The sequence below is a fragment of the Leopardus geoffroyi genome, chromosome B4 (assembly GCF_018350155.1).
Source record: "Leopardus geoffroyi isolate Oge1 chromosome B4, O.geoffroyi_Oge1_pat1.0, whole genome shotgun sequence".
Classification (NCBI taxonomy): Eukaryota; Metazoa; Chordata; class Mammalia; order Carnivora; family Felidae; genus Leopardus; species Leopardus geoffroyi.
The window spans coordinates 107,187,118-107,199,667 of record NC_059341.1 but is presented as its reverse complement, the minus strand read 5'-3'; the positions used below and the strand labels follow the sequence as shown (position 1 = coordinate 107,199,667).

Below are 12,550 nucleotides of genomic sequence, written 5' to 3'. Positions count from 1 at the left end.
CCACAGAAACCTGGGTTAAATTCTGACCTGGGCAATTTTTTGCTACAAATAGGCAAGGTGCTTAGTGTCCATAAGTACAACTTCTTCATCACTAAAGTGGAGATAATAGGAATATAATTAGCAATAGCAATCATAGCAATCGTCATAATAAATAATAATAACTACCTATCTAATGTTTTTAAAGATGTGAAATAAGACAAGGCATCTCATTAGTAGACATTACTCTTCTATCCCACAACACCAACAGTTAAAGCAGATCTCAACAGCTACTACCTCCAAGTAGGAAGATTTAAGCAGGTTTCTGCTAGGGAGAAAACTTCCCTAAAGTCTCTGAGATACTTAGCAAGTTCTTTGATTGGAATATGGTGCCAGAGCTATATGCTAAGAGGGAATTACTTGTTTGTACAATACTTTAAAAAAGTAAGACAGATTTTAATAGAGCACAACAAGAGCCCACTGTCTCTCACCTCATCTAATGAATTATTTTTTCATTAAACATAAGGTTCGTCTGCATTAGGGTCTTTCAGAGAGACAATATATAATAGGAAATTATATATATGTATATATAATTATATATTATATATAAAGTCATATATATTTAACTACATTCACATATATTTACATATACATTCACATATATTATATTATGTATATAATTTTATTTAATTTCATAATATTATAATATAGTATATATATAATAACCAAATAACGGAATATATATATAACTTTTTTAAGGTAAACTTAGGACATACATTTAATTAATAAACATTGTCTTATAAAATTACAATTGTTTATGTTTGCTGAAGCTGAAGTTATTATAGTACAGGTTTTATTTTATTGCAACGTGAATCATTTGCAAAACCTACTTATTTACTAAAACAAGGAAATTTTATCTTACTTGAATTTGTAAGTATCTGTCTTGAGAATTACTTAAAAAATATGTAATTTAACTGAAGAAATATCTTATTTTTAGTCTAGAAACTATATATTAGCTTATATTAAGTAAGAAAATATTTTTGTTGCCTAAAATTGAGGCTTTGTTACAGATTAGTTGGAAATTTTACTGTAAGATATCAAGTCTTTATTGTATAACTCAAAACAAAGATACAAATATAATAAACTATATATTATATAGAATCAATCTATTTGTTTCAGTCTACAAAACTCTATCTAATATTCTGGTAAATAGTCTTTATCCATACATTTGTGTATCTGATATTTGGTTGGAAAATGTTGCCACCATATAGTGCCAAATATTTGGGGTAGTGGGAAATATTTAGAAATATTAGTGTATCATCATGTGTCAACTAGCTTTTTCCTTATGTTCCACTCTCTCTCTTTTTGCCCTTATTCCTTCTTGGGTAGATTATCCTTTGTTAATTTCAAAATGGATGTGTATTTTCCAAGTGTACATATTCTGACTATATTCCCTTCAATTAAAAGCACTTAGTCTATAAAATCTGTTACAGTTAAATCTAGGCATTGAATCTAATTCTTACTAAAGTTAAAAACCATAAGGCAGAAAAAGAGATTCGATGAATAACAGGTGATGTGTTCATCAGCTTTCAGCATTCTTTATATTGCACAGTATAGATTTGTGAATATTCTAAATTAAGTGCCGCAATCTTTCTTTAATATTATTTCCTCTAGGTATTTAATAGAACCTGAAAATAATAACAAAGTGCTAATGTTTACCACTAAGAAACTTGGACAGTAGTGAAATTCTAGATAATTTTAGATCTTTTTCTCCAGTGAGTATCACAAAAATGCTAGCTATTTGCCACAATCTGTTTACTTCTCCGTTTCTTCATGGGCACTTAATTAGTTAGCCTGTATGATCTAACAATCCACCCCAGAATTAATGGTTCAAATAAACAATCATTTTTTTTCTTTGGGTTCTTAATTCTGTGAGTCAGTAATATGGACTGGGATCAGCTGAGACATTTTTATGGTCTGGGTTGGTCTTATTAAGGCGCCTGCAGTCAGCTGATAGACCTACTGGTGCTGGATGGTCTTAGGATGGCCTCATTCACATGTCTGAGGTTTTAAAGGCTGTTTGCCAGTTTCTTCTCTATGTGGTCATTCTATCCAGTTTACACTGATTTCCAATCTTGGCAGTATTGCAAGAGAGAGAAGAAGCTGCAAGACTCTTAAGTCCTAGGCTCACAAGTGCACAAGTCACATCATATTCTTTTAGTTGACACAGGTCATTTGGACAACACCAGATTCAAAGAGTGGGAAAAAAGACCTCACCCCTTCATGGGAGAGACTGTAGAAATATGTAAACAGTTTTTTCTAGCTCTGTGAGAAATACTTCTGGTATTTTGATAAGGATTGTATTAAATGTTTGCATTGCTTTGAGTAGTATAGACATTTAACAATATTTGTCCTTCCAATCCATAAGCATGGGATGTCTTTTCATTTCTTTGTGTCATCTTCAGTTTCTTTCATCAGTGTTTTATAGTTTTCACAGTAAAGGTCTTTCACCTCTGTGGCTACTTTTATTCCTAGGTACTTATTATTTTGGGTGCAACTGTAAATGGGATTTTTGTCTTTTCTTTCTACTGCTTCATTATTAGTGTATAGAAATGCAACAGATTTCTGTATATTTATGTTGTGTCCTGCAACTTTACTGAATTCATTTATCAATTCTAGTAGTTTTTGGTGGAATCTTTAGGGTTTTCTACATACAGTATCATGTAATCTGCAAATAGTGAAAGCTTTATTTCTTTTTACCAATTTTGGATGACTTTGTTGTTGTTGCTATCTGAAAATATACATTACTTTTATTTTTATTTTATTTTTTATTTCTTTAAGGTTTATTTGTTTATTTTGAAAGAGAGAAACAGCACATGAGCTGCACAGGGGCAGAGAGAGAAAGAGGGAGAGAGAGAATCCCAAGCAGGCTCTACACTGACATGCAGAGACCAACATGGGGCTTGAACCCATGGACCATGAGATCATCACTGAGCCAAAAACAAGAGTCAGACACTCAACTGACTGAGCCACCCAGGCACCTTTAGATTACTTATAATAAATGTATTTAAAGTGTTTTTTTTTTCTTTTTAAAGTAATGCATGGATATATCAAAATCTACTTAGTACAGAGGATAAAATGATAATTAAGTACCTCTCTGTCTGTCTCTATGACCTCAACTCCCTCCATTCCTAAAAAAAAAATTAGCTACCCTCCACAAGAGAATTCAAAAAAAGAAAAATTATTAGTTTTCTTCTCACAGTTTCTGTAACTGGGACTTTCATTTAATAATATAGTTTAGAGATATTTCTATTTAAAAATGTACAGAAGTCTCCCTTTTATGACTTCAATTTTAAACAGGTTTTAATTGATTCTTCTATGAAATATAAGGACTTTAACACACTTACACAGTCTGTCATTTCTCTCCCAGCATCTTTTTCCAAATATCCTCATGTTTTATTTTTATGTTATCAAGAATAAGACATTGACGTTCTGCTCTATATGTTAAATTCATACAAGAAATATTTTGTTATAGTTTTCTGTTTAAATGCTTTTCATTCTTACTGTCATTCCTTTATCAAAGTTTCTTTAAAACTGAGATAGGTATTATTATTTGATACATCTCTAGTTGGCTAAATTTCAACCACAAGGTTATTAATTTGCATTTGAAATTGCTAGTAACTTGTCTGGGAACAAAATTACTCAGTCAGATCTTAGGTCTTAAACTTTTGTAGACCCGCCAAATGTTATCTTCTAGTATTGACTAATAAATGCTATACAACAAGCCATTAAATCAAATTGATTTTTTGTTTATTTGTTTTTCATTAATAAGTGATTGGCTTTTTGTATTTGGAGACTGTGAAGTTTTGTCTTTAAAATGAAAAACAAAAACAATAGGGGCATCTGGGTGTCTCAGTCGGTTGTGTAATTGGACTCCAGCTTAGGTCATGATCTTGCATTTTGTGTGATCGAGCCCTGTGCTCTGTGCTGACAGTGAGGAGCCTGCTTGGGATTCTCTCTCTCTCTCTCTCTCTCTCTCTCTCTCTGCCTCTCCCCTGCTCTCTTCCTCTCTCTCAAAATAAATAAATAACTTTAAAAAATGAAAAAAACCCAATAAAACAGTATATCACGTTGTTGATCATCATGTGCCAAGGCTTCTTGTAGCTTGATGTGTCCTTTCAATGGAAAGATACAAGTCGTAGTAAATGCTGTGTTCTGGCTCTATCATTTCAATTACCTTTATCATCCTCATGGGCACCAGCTCCCAGTGTGCTCTTACTCAAAACAATGAGCACCTGAGTCTCTCTGTTAGCAGCTGTCCTCAGGTTACTGGATTCATTTGGCCTGCTCTTGACACTCTGGAGTTTCTGAGGATTTATATCCCCACCTGGACTGGGAGTAGCTGTTAAGCAATGACTGATGCACTCAGGATATAAATGCTATGGTTCCCTTGCCTCTGGGTGGAACAACTCTCAGATAGGAGCTGTACTGTCTCCAGAGCTGCCCAGTGGGATTGTATTCATGTTTCTCTCTTCTGGTATTTTAGTAGGTATCATACCACTGTTTGGCTTCCTTCCATTTCTGTTTCTGTTTCTCCACTCCTGTATTGGTTTTATCTTGGAAAAACTCATTATCCTTTTCATACATTCTTCATCTCAAAATCTGCTTCTGCTGTATTGCTTTATTTTAGAAAAGTTTTCTCCTTTTATAGCAGAATAATTTTTAGTGTATTTGCTACTTCTAGTTTTAAATAATTTGCAGTTATACGTATGAATTTCCTTTTTTCTCCTTACCTATCATCATTTCTTTAATCAGATTCTTTGCTACTGTCTTTTTGTTTGTTTCATATCATTTCTTTAAGCTGATAGTATACATATTTGACTTTAGCTTTCATTGCCTAGTTTATTTTATTGTATAAAATTTGTATTTATATTTTATTTTTATTTCTAGAATAGTTTTCGTGTCTAAAAACATCTTTATTATTATGTTCCATTTATTTCCAAATTTCTGCCAGTTTACTTTTCATACACCTTTTCAGTCTTACTTCTTCTGTACTCTCTCACTCTCTCAAAAATAAATAAAACATTAAAAATGAAAAAAGAAGGGTGAGGGATGGTGGATGAGAGGAGATAAGGTGAGTAATTCTTTCCAAGTGGAGATGTTCCTACAGTGGATCTCTCAATTTACACATGGTTCACATTCAGTCCCTTTTGTTATCATGTCTTACTTTGTCAAGCAGTGGTCTAATAAACCAGGAAAATGTGAAATATTCACTTAGTCTTGTTACACTGTCTCTTATTTTTGCAATGTACTTCCTCCATTCTAAACATTCTTTCTTTTAGGAATTATTTTAATTTTAATTTTTTAATTTTTTTAATGTTTATTTTTGAAGGAGAGACAGAGAGACACACAGCATGAGTGGGGGAGGGGCAGAGAGAGAGAGGGAGACACAGAATCCGAAGCAGTCTCCAGGCTCTGAGCTGTCAGCACAGAGCCCGATGTGGGGCTGGAACCCACGACCTGGGAGATCATGATCTGATCGGACACTTAACAGATTGAGCCACCCAGGCACACCAAGGCATTATTTTAATTAAAAAATTTGGTGTGTTTTTTGAGAATTCAGACATCCCTATGATCATACTTTCCAATTATAAAAAACAGAATAAAAAAGTTCCGCATGGTGTTCTGAAATCCACGGAAATGGTAAGGATACCAACTGAGTTTGTTTAAGGACCAGTTTTGATTCGCTTCAAAATGCCAGGTCGGGCTCTGCACTGACAGTGTGGAGCCTGGAGCCGGCTTCAGATTCTGTGCCTTCCTCTCTGTCTGCCCCTCCCCCCTTCACACTTTGTCTCTCTCTCTCTCTCTCTCAAAAATAAACATAAAAAAAAAAAAAAGAGCAAATTGTAATTCTAAACTTACTTTGGGGCAAATAGTATGATCTTTACTTCTTTATTATTGAACTTCCCTGTGTTGCCCTAAATTGGATTTATTCCAAAACTTATATTTTAAATTATCACCTATAATTTATTTCAGAGATGTGTGATGCCCCACATCTTAATTCACTGTACTTTCTTTCAATACACATTGTAGTCAGAAAAACATTGGTTTGAACTTTATTTAATGCCTTAATCTCTCAGACCCTGGACAAGGAATGTAATCTCTTTAGAGTTGGTCAATGACTAACTTAGAAGTTTTGGGTGAAAATCAAATATGCTAAGGCATGTTAAGAACACTCTTAGCATATTGTAAATAAATGGTAGCTGGCATTCTTGTTTATATTTGTCTTACTCTTGAGTCACTACTTTTTGTCTTGGACTGTATTTAAATTATCAGCTTTATAAATCACAGAAAGTAGTCTATGGTTTGGGATCTCAGTGATCTAAAAGGACTTACCCTTGATGATAAATAATAAAAACAATGAAATATATTACATTTTTTACAAACTTAGGAACAGCATTGTAATAATTAACTGGGTGATAGTGATAAGGGAAGAAGTTGAACATGACAGACAAAAGGGGCAGGCTCAAATGTGTTGCAATACCTGATGAGATATAAGATTATTGATAATAAATGACAAAAATTAAACTACATAGAATAATGTCCATGACACATTGTTAAATTTGAAAAAAAAATAAAAAGGAAACAGAACAATATATATAGTGTGAATATATATATTTTTTATTTTAATGTTTATTTATTTCTGAGAGAAAGAGTGTGACCCGGGGAGGGGAAGAGAGAGGGAGACACAGAATCAGCAGCAAGCTCCAGACTCTGAGCTATCAGAACAAACCCCATCACGGGGCTCGAACTAATGAACCATGAGATCATGACCTGAGCTGAAGTCAGACGCTTCACCAACTGAGCCACCCAGGTGCCCCTAGTATGAATGTTTTTGTACAAATGAATAGACATGGGACGTTGGTTAAGCATCCAACTCTTGATCTCAGCTCAGGTCTTGACCTCAGGGTTGTGAGTTCAAGCCCCACATTGGCTGCACGCTGAGTGTGGAACCTTCTTAATGAAAACACACACACACACACACACACACACACACACACACACACACACACACACACACCAGAAGAACATATACACAAATGTACGTTGCATTAGACCTTTCTCATTTGATTCTAAATGTCAGAAGACTGATTTGAACTTTCTTAAATAAAATAAGGGAATTTATTAAAAGCATATTTGATTTTATCATGTAATAAAAAAACCAAAGACAAGTCATGAGTCTAGGCGTTATGGACTTGTAGAACCAGATATTCATCATTCTTTCCCTCTCTCTGTCTTCTTTCTCTATTTCTCTACCCCTTTTTTCTAATTTCTATCTGCATATCAGTTTCACTCTTTCACATCATAGAGATGTCTGAATTCTCTTTAGATTACCTGCTACTATTAGGTCATGTCATGGCTTCCAACAATTCTGTCTCCTGTGGAAGATACACCAGAGAGAGGCCAGTCTTCTTTTTCTAAATCCTGCACTTTTCTAAAAAGTACTGGTGAAGAATTCTGAAAATCTCATCTAAATGAAGTTTTTACCCACTGATCATTAGTTGCCTACAAGGAGGTATTGTCAAGCCATACAGTCATGGGCGTTGAGACCCCGTTATTTAGTTTCAGGGTGATTCCAGAAGAACATGCATCATGACTCGAGCAGCTACTTCAAAGAATTTTATATCTTTATACATTAATTTATACATTATATAATTTATATAACTTCTACATTATATCTATATGTAAATCTATATCTGTGTTTGTATATGTATAAATATATGAAATAAAATGGAAGGAAAGAAGGGGAATGGTGGGAAAAAAGCATGAAAGATGGGGAAATTTGCTTTTACTTAATATCCTTATGACTATTTGGATATTAAGGATATTTTTTGATGTGGCCATATTGCTCCTGATAAATTATTTGGTGGCTGCCAAAAAAAAAAAAAAAAAACGTTAATGTGTGCTTAGAGTGTTTCTGGTTGCTTTAATAGACATAAGTCTCCAACATAATGGGGAAAAGATCCATTTTAATTCAATTAGGCCACATTTGAAATGTGTGTGGTGGGTGTAGTCAAATTCTAGCAGATCAGTTCAAGAGCAATCAGCAAGGGGTAGGAAAACTATAATGGGAAAAAGGAGTTTACTATCAGGGGAAGTCAAAGCAATAGCCAATTAGCAAGTTTATGGTAGATGATATTCATGTATCAGAAGGACAGCTGTTAAATCAATATTTGTTAATCTCAGAGCTGAACTGAAAAGCTTCAATATCACTTATGTTTTTATCTGTTCACATTTGATGTAAGATAGTATTTTATCAAATTTCCTTTCCAAATTTCCCTTTAAAGTTTGAAAATGACAACATTAGGTGACTGAGTTCTTACTCCTCTAAGATTCGGTACTGTTCCCACATGACTTACAGCAACCATGCCTGTAACTGAAAGGGCGGGCCTATGCAGGCCAACTCCATCTTGTTCTGTGTCCTTTACCTTGACCACGCCTCCTCCCCTTGAGTAACCTCCCGCTCACCTGTTCAAACTTCCCGATCAAAACATGTCCTGTGACCTGCGTAACAGGACTCCGACCCTTCCCCAGCCAATAGGCGGAGGCCATGACCCTTCCCCAGCCAATTGGCTGAGGCCACAGCCATTACCTCACCAACTGCCCCTAGACCCCAAAAAAACCTTTGTGCTTTTGAAACTCGCTCTCTCCCTGGTATCTCACTGCTGCGCCGGTGCAGGTAGGGGATTGAGCTCGAGCTAGCTCAAATAAAGGCTCTTTTCTTTTGCATCGGACTCGGCTCCCTGGTGGTCTTTGGGGATCACGAATACTGGGCATAACATTTGGGGGCTCACCCGGGATCCCCAAGACCCCCGAAGGACCCACGACCCGGAGAGCCTGACTGGCCACGGTTAGTGTCTTTTCATTCCCACATGACTTACAGCAACCATGCCTGTAACCAATACATCTCAGTGCTGATTAAAACTGACATGAATAAAGTGACAATTTCATTTCCCTTTCTCATAGTTTTATATATTGTATTTGATTCAGTTCCTTTTTAAAGTTGTTACCTTTACTTTAAAATATACCATGATGCTGCAAAGTTATGTTATGTAAAGTGTATTTATGAGGTATGACAAAGAAACATTTGATTATATAATTTACTTCCTTTTATTATAGTGGTCTCTTGAACTTAATAGCAAGTTAACAGCACCTGATAAGTATAGCTTTCAACAAATAAAATAATATAATATGAAAATTACTGATTTTTTCATTTTCCATTTAGAAAAAACAAACTACAAAGAGGATATAAAATACATGAAATACAGCAATTTTCTTAAAGCAAACTACATCTATAAATGGGAAATTATAGAGATATATTCAAACTTTGTAGCACACTATTGATGGGGTTTAGGGGTAATGGTGACGTGGTCTGGAGCTGATGGCCAAGAAAGAATTCTTGAAGAAGTCTTTGGTGCAAAAAGGTGATTTTATTAAAGCACAGGGACAGGACCCAGGGGCAGGAAGAGCTGCCCTGGGGTCGTAATGAGTAAATGATTATATATCCTCAGGTTGGGAAGGGGTTAGGGATAGAGTAAGTCTCTAAGGAACTTTGGAAGCAAGGTTTCCAGGACCTTGAGAGTTTAGGTGTTGTTAGGAAAACGCCATTTACTACTGTTTGGTAAAACCTGTCATGAGACTTTTTCAGATGTATATCAGGGGGCCATAAGCTTGGAGTATGATTGCCAGCATATCTTGGAGCAGCTGAGATAAAGGAAGTTTACAAAGAAATTTTTATATGTTAATGCAGACTTACAGGATCCTCAAGGTTGGAATTAAGCTAAGATTCCCTTTTGCCCCTAGCAAAGTGTCATCCTCGAGGCAGCTGAGCTCCTAGAGGGAGGTCATTCTGCTGGTTTCTAGGACTTGTAGGCAGTAAGGGAATTTAATTTTTTATTTGCCTTAGTTTCCTACATTGCCATGGCAAGTACTTAAATCTCTTTCCTTAACTCCTACTCTTGGGTTAGCCAAGGAGTGTCTCTCTTAGCCAGGAGTGTCCAAGGAATATCACATATATGCCACCTGGTGGGGGAGGGGAGGGGAGGTTGCTGTTAGCCTGTACTTTGCCCTCAACTTTCCCCACTGTCCCTTATCATTATGGCATATTAAGCACAAAGGTAAAATAAAATTTTGTCTATCTGAATAGTACATATTATTTTATTGGGGACTATTTTGCAATTTACACGGAGATAGTATTGTTTTATCCTGAAGAAAAATAAGAAAGCATAATTAGAACTATTGGTTGAGTGACAAACATAAAACAAACAAACAAAAAAAAAAACCCCAATAGAATAAGACTATAAACTAGACTGAATTAAATCTTAAGAAGATAATTTGTAGGTTTAAATAAAAGAATGAAAAGAATAGTTAAAAAAATTATGCGGTTTTGGAGTGATGGTAGAGTTCTGAGCCAACGGCCAAGAAAGAATTCTTGAAGACGTCTTTGGTGCAAAAAGGTGATTTTATTAAAGTGCAGGGACAGGACCCCTGGGCAGAAAGTGCTACACTGGGGCTGTGAAGTGTGACTGCTTATATACTGTGGAGTTGGGGGAGGCAAAGTCAAGAGGAAGTTTCTTAAAGGGATTTCCACCTGCTAAGGAAGAATCACAAATTACTGAGGTTTAGCTATTGTCAAGCTAAGGTTGTTTTCCCCTCTAGCAAAGCATTATCCTTAAGACAGTAGGAAGTTCCTGGAGATTAGGCTATTAATAAGATAGCCCTTTTCTTACAAAATTACTAAGATATTTGTAAACTGATGGAAACTCTATCAGTTTAACCATTTGTTTTCCATCCTTTCCTTTTTCTTGGGCAGACATGAGAGCCTGAGGAATGTCACACATGTCCCACCTGGGACAGGGACAAGGGGTGGGGTGTGGTGGGGATGGAGGATATGCTAGCTTGTGTTTTGCCCTCAGCTTGGTTTATGGTCCCTCATCAAAAAACACTAAAAAAAAAAAAAAAAAAGAGGAAGAAAAGAACATGTCTTCAAGAAATTATTTATTTTTTCTTTTTGGATAATTCAATGTGAAAAGATGTGAAAAATCAAAACAAATTCAATATGGTCACCATATAGTTCATTCATCAACAAATATTTTTAGCATATACTACCTATTCCTGGGATAAGAGTCCTAGAGTTGGAGGTATTATAAGGTTGCATAAAAAGTCGAGGTTAGATAGTACCCTGTATGAGAATACAATGTGAATGCACAAATAGGATGAGTTGATTTGACATATGCAAATTTAATATAAGAAAGTGAGTATGATTATATAGTACTCTGAAGCTGTATCCAACTGGCCCAGAACAAGGAGGTACAAAACAGATATTTAAATTGAACTGGCTTTGCAAGTAAGAGGTAAAGGAGTTGAAGGTGACTGCAGGAATTTGATGCATAAAATAAATGCATATGATTTATTCTGGAAAGGAGGGAAATGTTCTTGAAAAAAGTAAAAGCATGCTAGGATTAATGGATTTTAAGTCTTGATGGAATTGAAGGATTGTTCAAATTGTAGAGAGAGTGAGCTGGAAAGATGGACAGTGTGGGTTGGAGATTTTGATGCTTAAACCAAAAAAAAAAAAAAGAAAAAGAAAGAAAGAAAGAAAAAAATCTCCAACCAAGATTAAATTCTTTTTATATAATGTGAGTTATTTTTTTTTTTTTATTATATGAAATTTATTGTCAAATTGGTTTCCATACAACACCCAGTGCTCATCCCAAAAGGTGCCCTCCTCAATACCCATCACCCACCCTCTCCTCCCTCCCACCCCCCATCAAACCTCAGTTTGTTCTCAGTTTTTAACAGTCTCTTAAGCTTTGGCTCTCTCCCACTCTAACCTCTTTTTTTTCTTTTTTCCTCCCCCTCCCCCATGGGTTCCTGCCAAGTTTCTCAGGATCCACATAAGAGTGAAACCATATGGTATCTGTCTTTCTCTGTACGGCTTATTTCACTTAGCATCACACTCTCCAGTTCCATCCATGTTGCTACAAAAGGCCATATTTCATTTTTTCTCATTGCCACGTAGTATTCCATTGTGTATATAAACCACAATTTCTTTATCCATTCATCAGTTGATGGACATTTAGGCTCTTTCCATAATTTGGCTATTGTTGAGAGTGCTGCTATGAACATTGGGGTACAAGTGCCCCTATGCATCAGTACTCCTGTATCCCTTGGATAAATTCCTAGCAGTGCTATTGCTGGGTCATAGGGTAGGTCTATTTTTAATGTGAGTTATTTTAAAAGACACCAGTGTAGATAACAGCACAGCTCACCATATTTATAGAAACGCATATCAAAGCATATGTTCTAGCCATGAAGGGCCAAGAGCATGAAGAATAACATGCTTATGTCATTGTCAAAGGTGCTGAGAAGCTTTACATGTTCATCCAGGACAATCTTCAGCAGCAGAGATGTTGCTGATAATGACAAATATCTTAAATATATTCTGTTTGTTATGGAACTCTTAACAGCCACGATAGTGATAATCTTTTGTGCAGAATAAAATACAATGCAG

The 12,550-nt window shown here is 35.5% G+C and overlaps 1 long non-coding RNA gene across 1 annotated transcript; it reads left to right on the top strand.

The window, feature by feature from the left end:
- Positions 1-2,387: 2,387 nt before the first annotated feature.
- On the top strand, positions 2,388-12,278 carry LOC123591220. Its single transcript, XR_006709171.1, has 4 exons — positions 2,388-2,491; positions 9,028-9,039; positions 9,620-9,626; positions 12,268-12,278. It is a non-coding gene; the product is annotated as an uncharacterized LOC123591220 (long non-coding RNA).
- Positions 12,279-12,550: the final 272 nt, after the last annotated feature.